Below are 9023 nucleotides of genomic sequence, written 5' to 3'. Positions count from 1 at the left end.
CGCCAGGATATAGGTGCTCCCACTTTCGCTCGCCCGCCCAAGACTTTTCGCGCCGGGAGGACCTGACTCCGTCCTCGACCGGGCTACTCGGGGCGGCTCGCTGGTTGAGTCTGGGGAACGACGGGCGCGCACTCAAGGCGCCCGACCAACGTTCCAAGGGAGCTGCCGGGTCCCGCCGCCAAGCGGGTCGGCCTGGGCGCTCCTGGCTCTCCGCCCGCGCTCGACGACGTCTCGCCCCTTAAGAGACGGACGACGACGACGAGCGATTGACGCGAGAGCACCGTCGGAGCGCCACCTTGTCGAGGCGGTAAGGAAGAGAGAGGGTCGGAGCGGGAGGGAGGCCCCGGGGGGCACCGCCCGCTCCTTGCCACGAAGTGTTTGCAAGTAGACACGCGAGTAGTGTCTGCTTCGTTTCGGTAATGATCCTTCCGCAGGTTCACCTACGGAAACCTTGTTCTCGGCGCTCCTCCAGACCGTTGCCGGCCCGAGAGGGGCCGATCGACTGACCTCACTAAACCATTCAATCGGTAGTAGCGACGGGCGGTGTGTACAAAGGGCAGGGACGTAATCAACGCGCGCTGATGACACGCATCTACTGGGAATTCCTCGTTCATGGGAGATAATTGCAATCCCCGATCCCTAGCACGAAGGCGGTTCAGCAGGTTACCCGCACCTTTCGGCGAAGGCGAAAGACTCGCTGATGCCTTCATTGTAGCGCGCGTGCGGCCCCGGACATCTAAGGGCATCACAGACCTGTTATTGCTCCATCTCGTCCGGCTTACTGCCGGCTGTCCCTCTAAGAAGTTGCGGCCGATCGCGCGGGATCGCCGAACTAGTTAGCATGCCAGAGTCTCGTTCGTTATCGGGATTAGCCAGACAAATCGCTCCACCAACTAAGAACGGCCATGCACCACCACCCACAGAATCAAGAAAGAGCTCTCAATCTGTCAATCCTTACTGTGTCCGGGCCGGGTGAGTTTCCCCGTGTTGAGTCAAATTAAGCCGCAGGCTCCACTCCTGGTGGTGCCCTTCCGTCAATTCCTTTAAGTTCCAGCTTTGCAACCATACTTCCCCCGGAACCCGAAAACTCAGGTTTCCCGGGAGCTGCCCATCGGGTCATCGAAGTAACGCCGGCGGATCGCTGGTTGGCATCGTTTATGGTTGTGACTAGGGCGGTATCTGATCGCCTTCGCGCCCACAACTTTCGTTCTTGATCAATGAAAACATTCTTGGCAAATGCTTTCGCAGTGGTTCGTCTTGCGGCGATCCAAGAATTTCACCTCTCCCGCCGCAATACGAATGCCCCCGTCCGTCCCTCTTGATCATTACCTCACGTTCCGAAAACCAACGAAATAGAACCGAGGTCCTATTCCATTATTCCATGCACCACTATTCAGGCGCCAGGCCTGCTTTGAACACTCTAATTTTTTCAAAGTAAACGCTCCGGCACCCCGAGGCACTCAGTTAAGAGCACCAAGGAGAATCCGGCGGGGAGGGCCGGGACGAGCAGTGACACGCCTCGCGGCGGACCGCAAGCCCGGTCCCAAGATCCAACTACGAGCTTTTTAACCGCAACAACTTTAATATACGCTATTGGAGCTGGAATTACCGCGGCTGCTGGCACCAGACTTGCCCTCCAATAGATCCTCGTTAAAGGATTTAAAGTGTACCCATTCCAATTACGGGGCCTCGAAAGAGTCCCGTATTGTTATTTTTCGTCACTACCTCCCCGAGTCGGGAGTGGGTAATTTGCGCGCCTGCTGCCTTCCTTGGATGTGGTAGCCGTTTCTCAGGCTCCCTCTCCGGAACCGAACCCTGATTCCCCGTCACCCGTTGCCACCATGGTAGGCACAGAACCTACCATCGAAAGTTGATAGGGCAGACATTCGAATGATCTGTCGCCGGTGCGAAGACCGTGCGATCGGCTGGGTTATCCAGAGTCACCAAAGGGACCGGGGCGAACCCCGGGTTGGTCTTGGTCTGATAAATGCACGCCAGACCGTGAGGTCGGCGCTTCTTCCGCATGTATTAGCTCTAGAATTACCACAGTTATCCATGTAGGATGTGACGATCAAAGGAACCATAACTGATTTAATGAGCCATTCGCAGTTTCACTGAGACAGTTTAAACTTGCACGTGCATGGCTTAATCTTTGAGACAAGCATATGACTACTGGCAGGATCAACCAGGTAGCGAGGAAGCCCTGGCGGCAGGGCGGGCGGGCAGTCGCGGGCCGCCGGGAGACGCGCACCGAGGTGCTGCCTCGACCGGCCGGCCGCGCGCCCAGCACCGCCGCCGCCAAAGTCCGTCGCTGCCGTGAGATGGGAATGCGCAGCGGTGCCGCAAACCCTCGGGAGCCTGAGCGCAGAACTCCCGGCCACACCTGACCGTTGCTTCCCTTCAACGCCCGAGCCGTCCCCGCGAGGGAACGGTCCCGCACTCTCACGACCGACGCGTCCGCCGGGAAGGCGGACGGCCGGGTCTCGAACCGCCGAGTCCGCAAGGCGTACTCGCACGCAGACGGAAGGGGCGAGCCGTCGCCGTTGGGGCCCGACTGGCGGGTACCCGGGCCCTGCCTCCGCGGAGGCTTTGGCCCCGGCGCTGCTTCCGGACGCCCTCGGCACGGCCGTCCTCGCCCGCAGGAGCGAAGGAACGGCCGCCTTCCAAGCCGGTTGTCGACCTCCGGCTGCCCTCGCGGGGAGTGGCAGCCTGGTCGGCGGGGTAGCAAAACGACTGGCGAGAGAGTGTGCGATTGCTCGCCGCCGTTCCCGAGCTAGTCAAAAAACGACCACTCTCTCAAGGTAGGCTGAGCGACCCACGACATGGTCAGACACCCTGTAGAGCACTTTTTTGAAAAACCACCGAGAGACGGCCACGGGGTGGGCATCGGGCGCCGGGTGACAAAGCCCCCGACGGCCAGGCAGGGGCCGATCGGTCGACCCCGATCGGTCCCGACCGCCGAACCCCACGCCCGCCTGCGCGGTCCCGGGGACCTGTTCGACACCGCGGCATCGCTCTCCCGCGCCTGCCCGGCCCGGGGACCCCTCCACCGCCACCGCAGTCGGGCGGGACCAGGGGCTCACACCGCCCGCCGGCGCCACGAGCGACGCACGGTGCCAAGCCCGTTGAGCCCGCGCTGCCGCCAAAAGTCACCGGGTCACCCCGTCTTTTCTCCGTGCGGGCATCTTGCCGGCACCGCCACGGTCCCTGCCGACCCCTCCCGGACTCGCCAGCCCCCAGCAAACGCCCGCCAGGGACCGCGGAAGGCCGAGCTGGTCAAAAAACGACCACTCTCTCTCATGGTAGGATCAGCGAGTTACACCTTGGTCAGACACCCTAGAGAAATCCGAAAGTCCCGGGACGGGGCAAAGCCGCATATGGCCGTGGAGCTGGCGGGCCCGGGACCTGCGAGCCGCCGTCCGCTAGCCGCTAGGCCCCTTCCTCGCGCCGGCGGGGACGGCGAAAGGCTGCTCCCCATACTTAATGCATGGGCTCCAACATCGGATCAGCCTGCGAAAAGATTGCATGGGATGTTGCTATTCACATTGGAAGAGCCCAGAAAAAAGACGGGGGTCCACGCCCGAGCGGGCCGTTATTGCAGGCTCTTCGGAGCCCGATGGCCAGGCGCCCACCGCCAGCCTCTAGCCGCTAAGCCTCCGCCTGTCTCGGGCACGGGGGCCCGGACATCGGATCAGCCTGTCTCGGGCACGAAAAGATTGCATGGGATCATCATGTTGCTATTCACATTGGAAGAGCCCAGTTTTACATCGGAACGGTCCAGGGGCTGACCGGCACGTGCCCGCGGCGGGTGCGGGCACGAGATTACATTGGAGGCGGCCGGCGCTAATGATAAAAAGGCTTTCTTTACTTGTTAGCGTCCCACTTTCAATAGTCCACATACAATGTACTAGCAAGTGTTCCGCTAGCACACACTGCAAACACGCACACACGGAAATGCATCTGCATACCCTTGATACGACACATTGCACCTGCCGGACACACAAATCTACCTGTCCTTGGTGCTGAACACTATCCGCACATTAAAGTAGCTGCCCTTGATACTGTGCCTATGCATGGCATCAGCGCGCGCATTGATTTTCGGCTGTTCTAAAAATGTAATCAAATGTTACATGCTTGCCAGGGTAAGGGGGCACGTGGCCAGGGCACGGGACCGCAGCACCCTTTAACTTTTTTTAAACAAGAATAGCAATATAAACATGATTGAACTGGCGACGCTTGTCTCTTACAGTGTTACTGGAGGTGAACATAAGACAAACCAAGCCTTGGAAAAAGTGGTCTGAATGTTTATTCCTGTGGTTTAGCAGCATTATTTTTTACTGGATTTTTTTTTGTGTGCATTAGTTCTGAGGTCTGTCATCAATGAAATTAAGTCGGTGTGACTTTAGATGGCATCTTTCTTTTTATTCATTCGTCTTTAATGATATGAAAGACAAACCCATCATGTGACTAACCCACTCCTGGTACCATTTGGTGACAAGATGCCGGGACCAACGTTCCAGATAAGGGAGGATTAACCACACAAGAAATATACAGTTGTCTACTAATCGATTGTTCTTGGTCGCAAACACTATCTCCGTATTTGTCCATGTATCATTGATATACTTATAAAGTTACATACATTAGGCCACGTTGATTTCATCATGTGTGGATGGCATCCACGCGCGCACCGTTTCCAAAAAAAAAGATGTTTTCGACCATACTGTAAATCGTACAAAGCAGCTGTAAAATGAGCACATATATGCAGCAGATTGACAAAAAGCGACCGGGAAACATATAACTAATGTCATAGAATGACAAAGTAAATGAACCAGAATCTTATTGTGAAAAAGTTGGCGATACTCAAAACAATGGTTAATTTTGCTACAAAGGAATCTGTTTGGCGGAGGTTAACTGCCTCTGCTTTTTGAAAACTTGGTACAAATGAATATAAACTCTACTCGACTTCGCTCTTGTTATATTTTTGGCCCGGAAATCCTCAAAACGCCTGTCGACATAGCGATTTTCTAATCGGCGAAACCCCGTTTTTTCAGACCGGTCCAAGAAAACAAAAGTGTAACTGAGTACCGGCCCCTACCTCGGATTGATGGGATGCTTTACTATGTGCATTTAGTCAGATGTTTAACCTCCAGGACCACTGAAGTAAACTTTTTTTGGCCAAACGTTTTCTTTTTCTATTCGCTCGCTCGCATCAGTTTTCGGGTTCCCGGAGGATGTCATCCATATGATCAAATCATCATGGCCTTACCGCAAAGACGAAATCTTCGATATACAGAAACGATGTTGTAGCATATTGGAATCCAAATATATCGCGACTAAACATGTTCCCAATTCCAGCCCCAGTTACTGATCAATATACGTAGGATATCCATATCAGGGAACTTCTGAATACCATCCGCAACGTAATGCATTCAAGTATTGAAACGCCAGTGAATTTACTTTTATCTCTCTGTGTATTAAAATATAAATCCCTTGTAAGACATACAAATGCACCTGTTCTGAAGTGAGTGTCTGAAGATTTTTTTACTTCTGTGACCGAGATCTTTTAGGACATCTAAGACCATTGAGGAAAGAGATGGAGATAACCTGTGGTGCCATCAGCACCAACAACGATGTCACCACGCACCGACTCCGGCGAGACGGCGGGAATTTGTAATATCGCTCCCCATGATACGTACATTGTAGTTAGTCTGTCGCCGGTATGGTGTACATATACTACAAATGCGTAAGATGTAAAATGTATGTGAATTGTAAGGTCACTGCAGTTGTAAAAGATATTCCTAGGCTGCACCTTTGATCCATCAGTGCAAAGCGTTTATGCTTGTAGAAAATTGCAGCACTATTCTTGACTGCTAGGTGACGCTTTTGAACCATGAGAACGAAACTTCGAAACTTATACGACTGTGAATAATTGTAGTAATAACGTTAGCAACAATAGGCGACTTTATTAACTTTCATAACGAAATAATAAATTGCACGTTCGGCCGAAAACATTTTCTTCAAAATTCAGTCTGTCGTTACTTCTGAGTTTCCAAACAAAAGCAAACCGTGCGGAACACCAAGGAATCAATCGGGAGAGTTGTCACACATAAAGTCAACACGCACACACAAACGCATACATACACAAAAACACACATACGCACACATACACAAACACACACACACACACGCTCACACACAAGCAAGCATCTTATCCTTGGTGTCAAACAGGTTTTTAAATTCACGAACTGTTGTGAAGCAGCTGTCTGAGTGGGATCCGCTCATGTTGAAATTACCTAAGGCACAGGTCCAGGATACATAGTCTGCAGTTCCAGGGCCCTACGGTTTGGAATGAATTCTACTGAACAGCGACAAAGGACTACTGGAACAGCTTTTAAAAACGGACTGAAACCGTACACTTAGCAGCCGACAGGACATGCAGCTGTATATTGCTACCTTTTCCTATGCTAATTTCAGTGTATTTCGAAATCATGTTGTATGTACTATGTGTATGTATGCATATGTGCCCAGGGGCACATGAAAAGCAGACAGTGTTTTTCCCGGTTAAATAGATAAAAATGAAATGACACACACAAACGTATACTGAGCAAAACCCATGACCAATTACACCTGCTCTATGATCTTAACCCAACATGTGTTAGACCTGTATACACCTGTTGGTGGTCCTTAAACGTAAAACTGTTCTATATATGACATATGTCACAGTAGAGATCGCTATCCAGTAGAATCGCCGATTCACCTAGGAGAGATGGCGATCGGAGTTTTTCCTAGGAGAGATCTCGATTGCAATCTGTACTAGTACAATTGCCGATTCTACTAGTGCAGATTGCGATCGGGATCTCTCCTAGGAGAAACTCCGATCCAATCTCAAAAGATGCTAAGATGTAGGAAACAGCAATAATTTTTTCATAAACAATGATTTTATTTAGTATTAATGCAAACTAACTCATTACTAACTACACTCAAGCCTACTCGTGTCACTTCTACAATGTTAACTTCACCGAAGATTACCACACTTGAGTCACTTCTGCAACTTAACTCAAGGTACACTATATAGTATATAGCATCACCATCATTCATGGTAAATTTCATGTAAGTATGTTTTCTGATAAAGTAATTTATGATACAGTAAAGCAATTTCTGATTAGGTAGTGGCAAAAATCTTATACTAGTAATTTGTGGAAGACACGAACAGGTGATCAAACAATGTGTCAGTGTGCAAATTTCACAGCTTTAGAAGAATAATAACAATTGTAAAGTCGTAAAACAGGTGTCAAAAGATGAAGCAGAGTTTCAAGATATTACTCACAATTTTACACCTATTGAGTACATTTCACTAGTCAGACTTGTACTGAATACTAGTAATTTCACAGAAGAACAATAAGCATTGTTAAGTGATCAACAGGTGTCAAAATACAGTTTCAGAAGTTACTCTAGTGTGGCAGTCTTTGCTGAAGTTAACATTGTAGAAGTGACACAAGTAGGCTTGAGTGTAGTTGCTAATGAGTTAGTAGATTTGCATTAATACTAGATAAAATCATTGTTTATGAAAAAAATTATTGCTGTTTCCTACATCTTAGCACCATTTGAGTTTGAATCAGAGTTTCTCCTAGGAGAGAACCCGATCGCAATCTATACTAGTAGAATCGCTGATTGTCCTAGGACAGATCCCAATTGCAGTCTGTTTCCTATATCTTAGCATTATTTGAGTTTGGATCAGAGTTTCTCCTAGGAGAGATCGCGATCTCTACTGTGACATATACCAGTAAATACTCCATACCCTGGTCTATCGATCATAGTACAACGTAAAAGAGCGCGCCGCTTCCGGGTCCGCTCAGTTGTGCCCGGGACGCCGTGAGAGGCGGACGCACGGCAAATGCGCTCCCGTAAATTCGTTATCATACTCCTTGATTGATACATGTCACATATCCTGCACTTTGAGGGGCTGTCTTATGGTGAAATCATTATAATCAGTGCTGAATGAAGAACTCATTTCTCCATGTCATACATGCACCTAGGCCTGGCATCATAGTACTATATGGAGTAGACAAGATATCCATTGTGTCGTAACGTCATGAGTCATTATACAAGGGTGAGATCTCAAAAAGATCGGACAGGAACTTTCCCCAAAGAGAGGCAAACCGACAAATGTCCAGCGGCAGACCACAGAGACCAAATAGGCGAAATTCAATGCATCGGTAAGTTTCTGTTTGTTTAGTAAGCCGTGTTTGTAATCAAAAGTACACTAGGTATAGCATTAGTTGTGAATACCTACACAAAGGTAAAGTAACGTTTCTTGTAAACGGCTTAGCCTAAGGTCTACGAGGTAGCTAAGGAAAAACGCTGACTGTGCAGTGCGTGGATATGATATAGCTTTTTAAAGCGTGAGATGTTGGGCAGGGATTTGATGTGTGGTGGTAGGTCATTCCATAGACTGATGGTACGGTAGAGAAAAGTTGGTGTTTCTAGTTGGCATTTAAGTAACAATCTACAGGCTCTGTTCTGTATACGTACTACCTGGAACTTTCGAGTATTTGACTCGGACATGTTTGCTAGAACTGGTAGACAGTACTGTGCTACTGATAATACAAGTGCGCATAAAACAACCGTAATTACAGACTTCATAAGACATGGCACATGCGTGCCTTCTCACAAGGGCGATATTCCTTGATTCTTTGGCAACAACATGATTGATATGCAAATCCCATGTAAGTGACTGATCCATTTGCAGCCCCAACAAAACTGTTTCTTTCATCTGTTAAATACTTCTAGTTCCAATAACCAAATTCAGTGAGGTGGAAGGTAGAAAAGCCAGTTTTCTAGGAGATCCAAAAAGCATGCACTTAGTCTTAAGGACGTTCATCACAAGTTTGTTGTTTTTTACCCATTCTAAAATCTTACTGAGGTCAGGCTGCAAGACAGCAGCAATCTCAGCTATGGACTTAGCGGCTTTGTACATACTTGTATCATCTGCATACACTTCAGTTATGCTATTTGAAAAGTTA

The 9023-nt window shown here is 49.4% G+C and overlaps 1 non-coding gene across 1 annotated transcript; it reads right to left on the bottom strand.

The window, feature by feature from the left end:
* Positions 1–417: 417 nt before the first annotated feature.
* Positions 418–2192, bottom strand: LOC118429812. Its single transcript, XR_004832798.1, has one exon. It is a non-coding gene; the product is annotated as a small subunit ribosomal RNA (ribosomal RNA).
* Positions 2193–9023: the final 6831 nt, after the last annotated feature.

The sequence above is a fragment of the Branchiostoma floridae genome, chromosome 13 (assembly GCF_000003815.2).
Source record: "Branchiostoma floridae strain S238N-H82 chromosome 13, Bfl_VNyyK, whole genome shotgun sequence".
Taxonomy (NCBI): Eukaryota; Metazoa; Chordata; class Leptocardii; order Amphioxiformes; family Branchiostomatidae; genus Branchiostoma; species Branchiostoma floridae.
The sequence above is the reverse complement of the archived record's forward strand: the minus strand, read 5'-3'. Positions and strand labels throughout refer to the sequence as shown.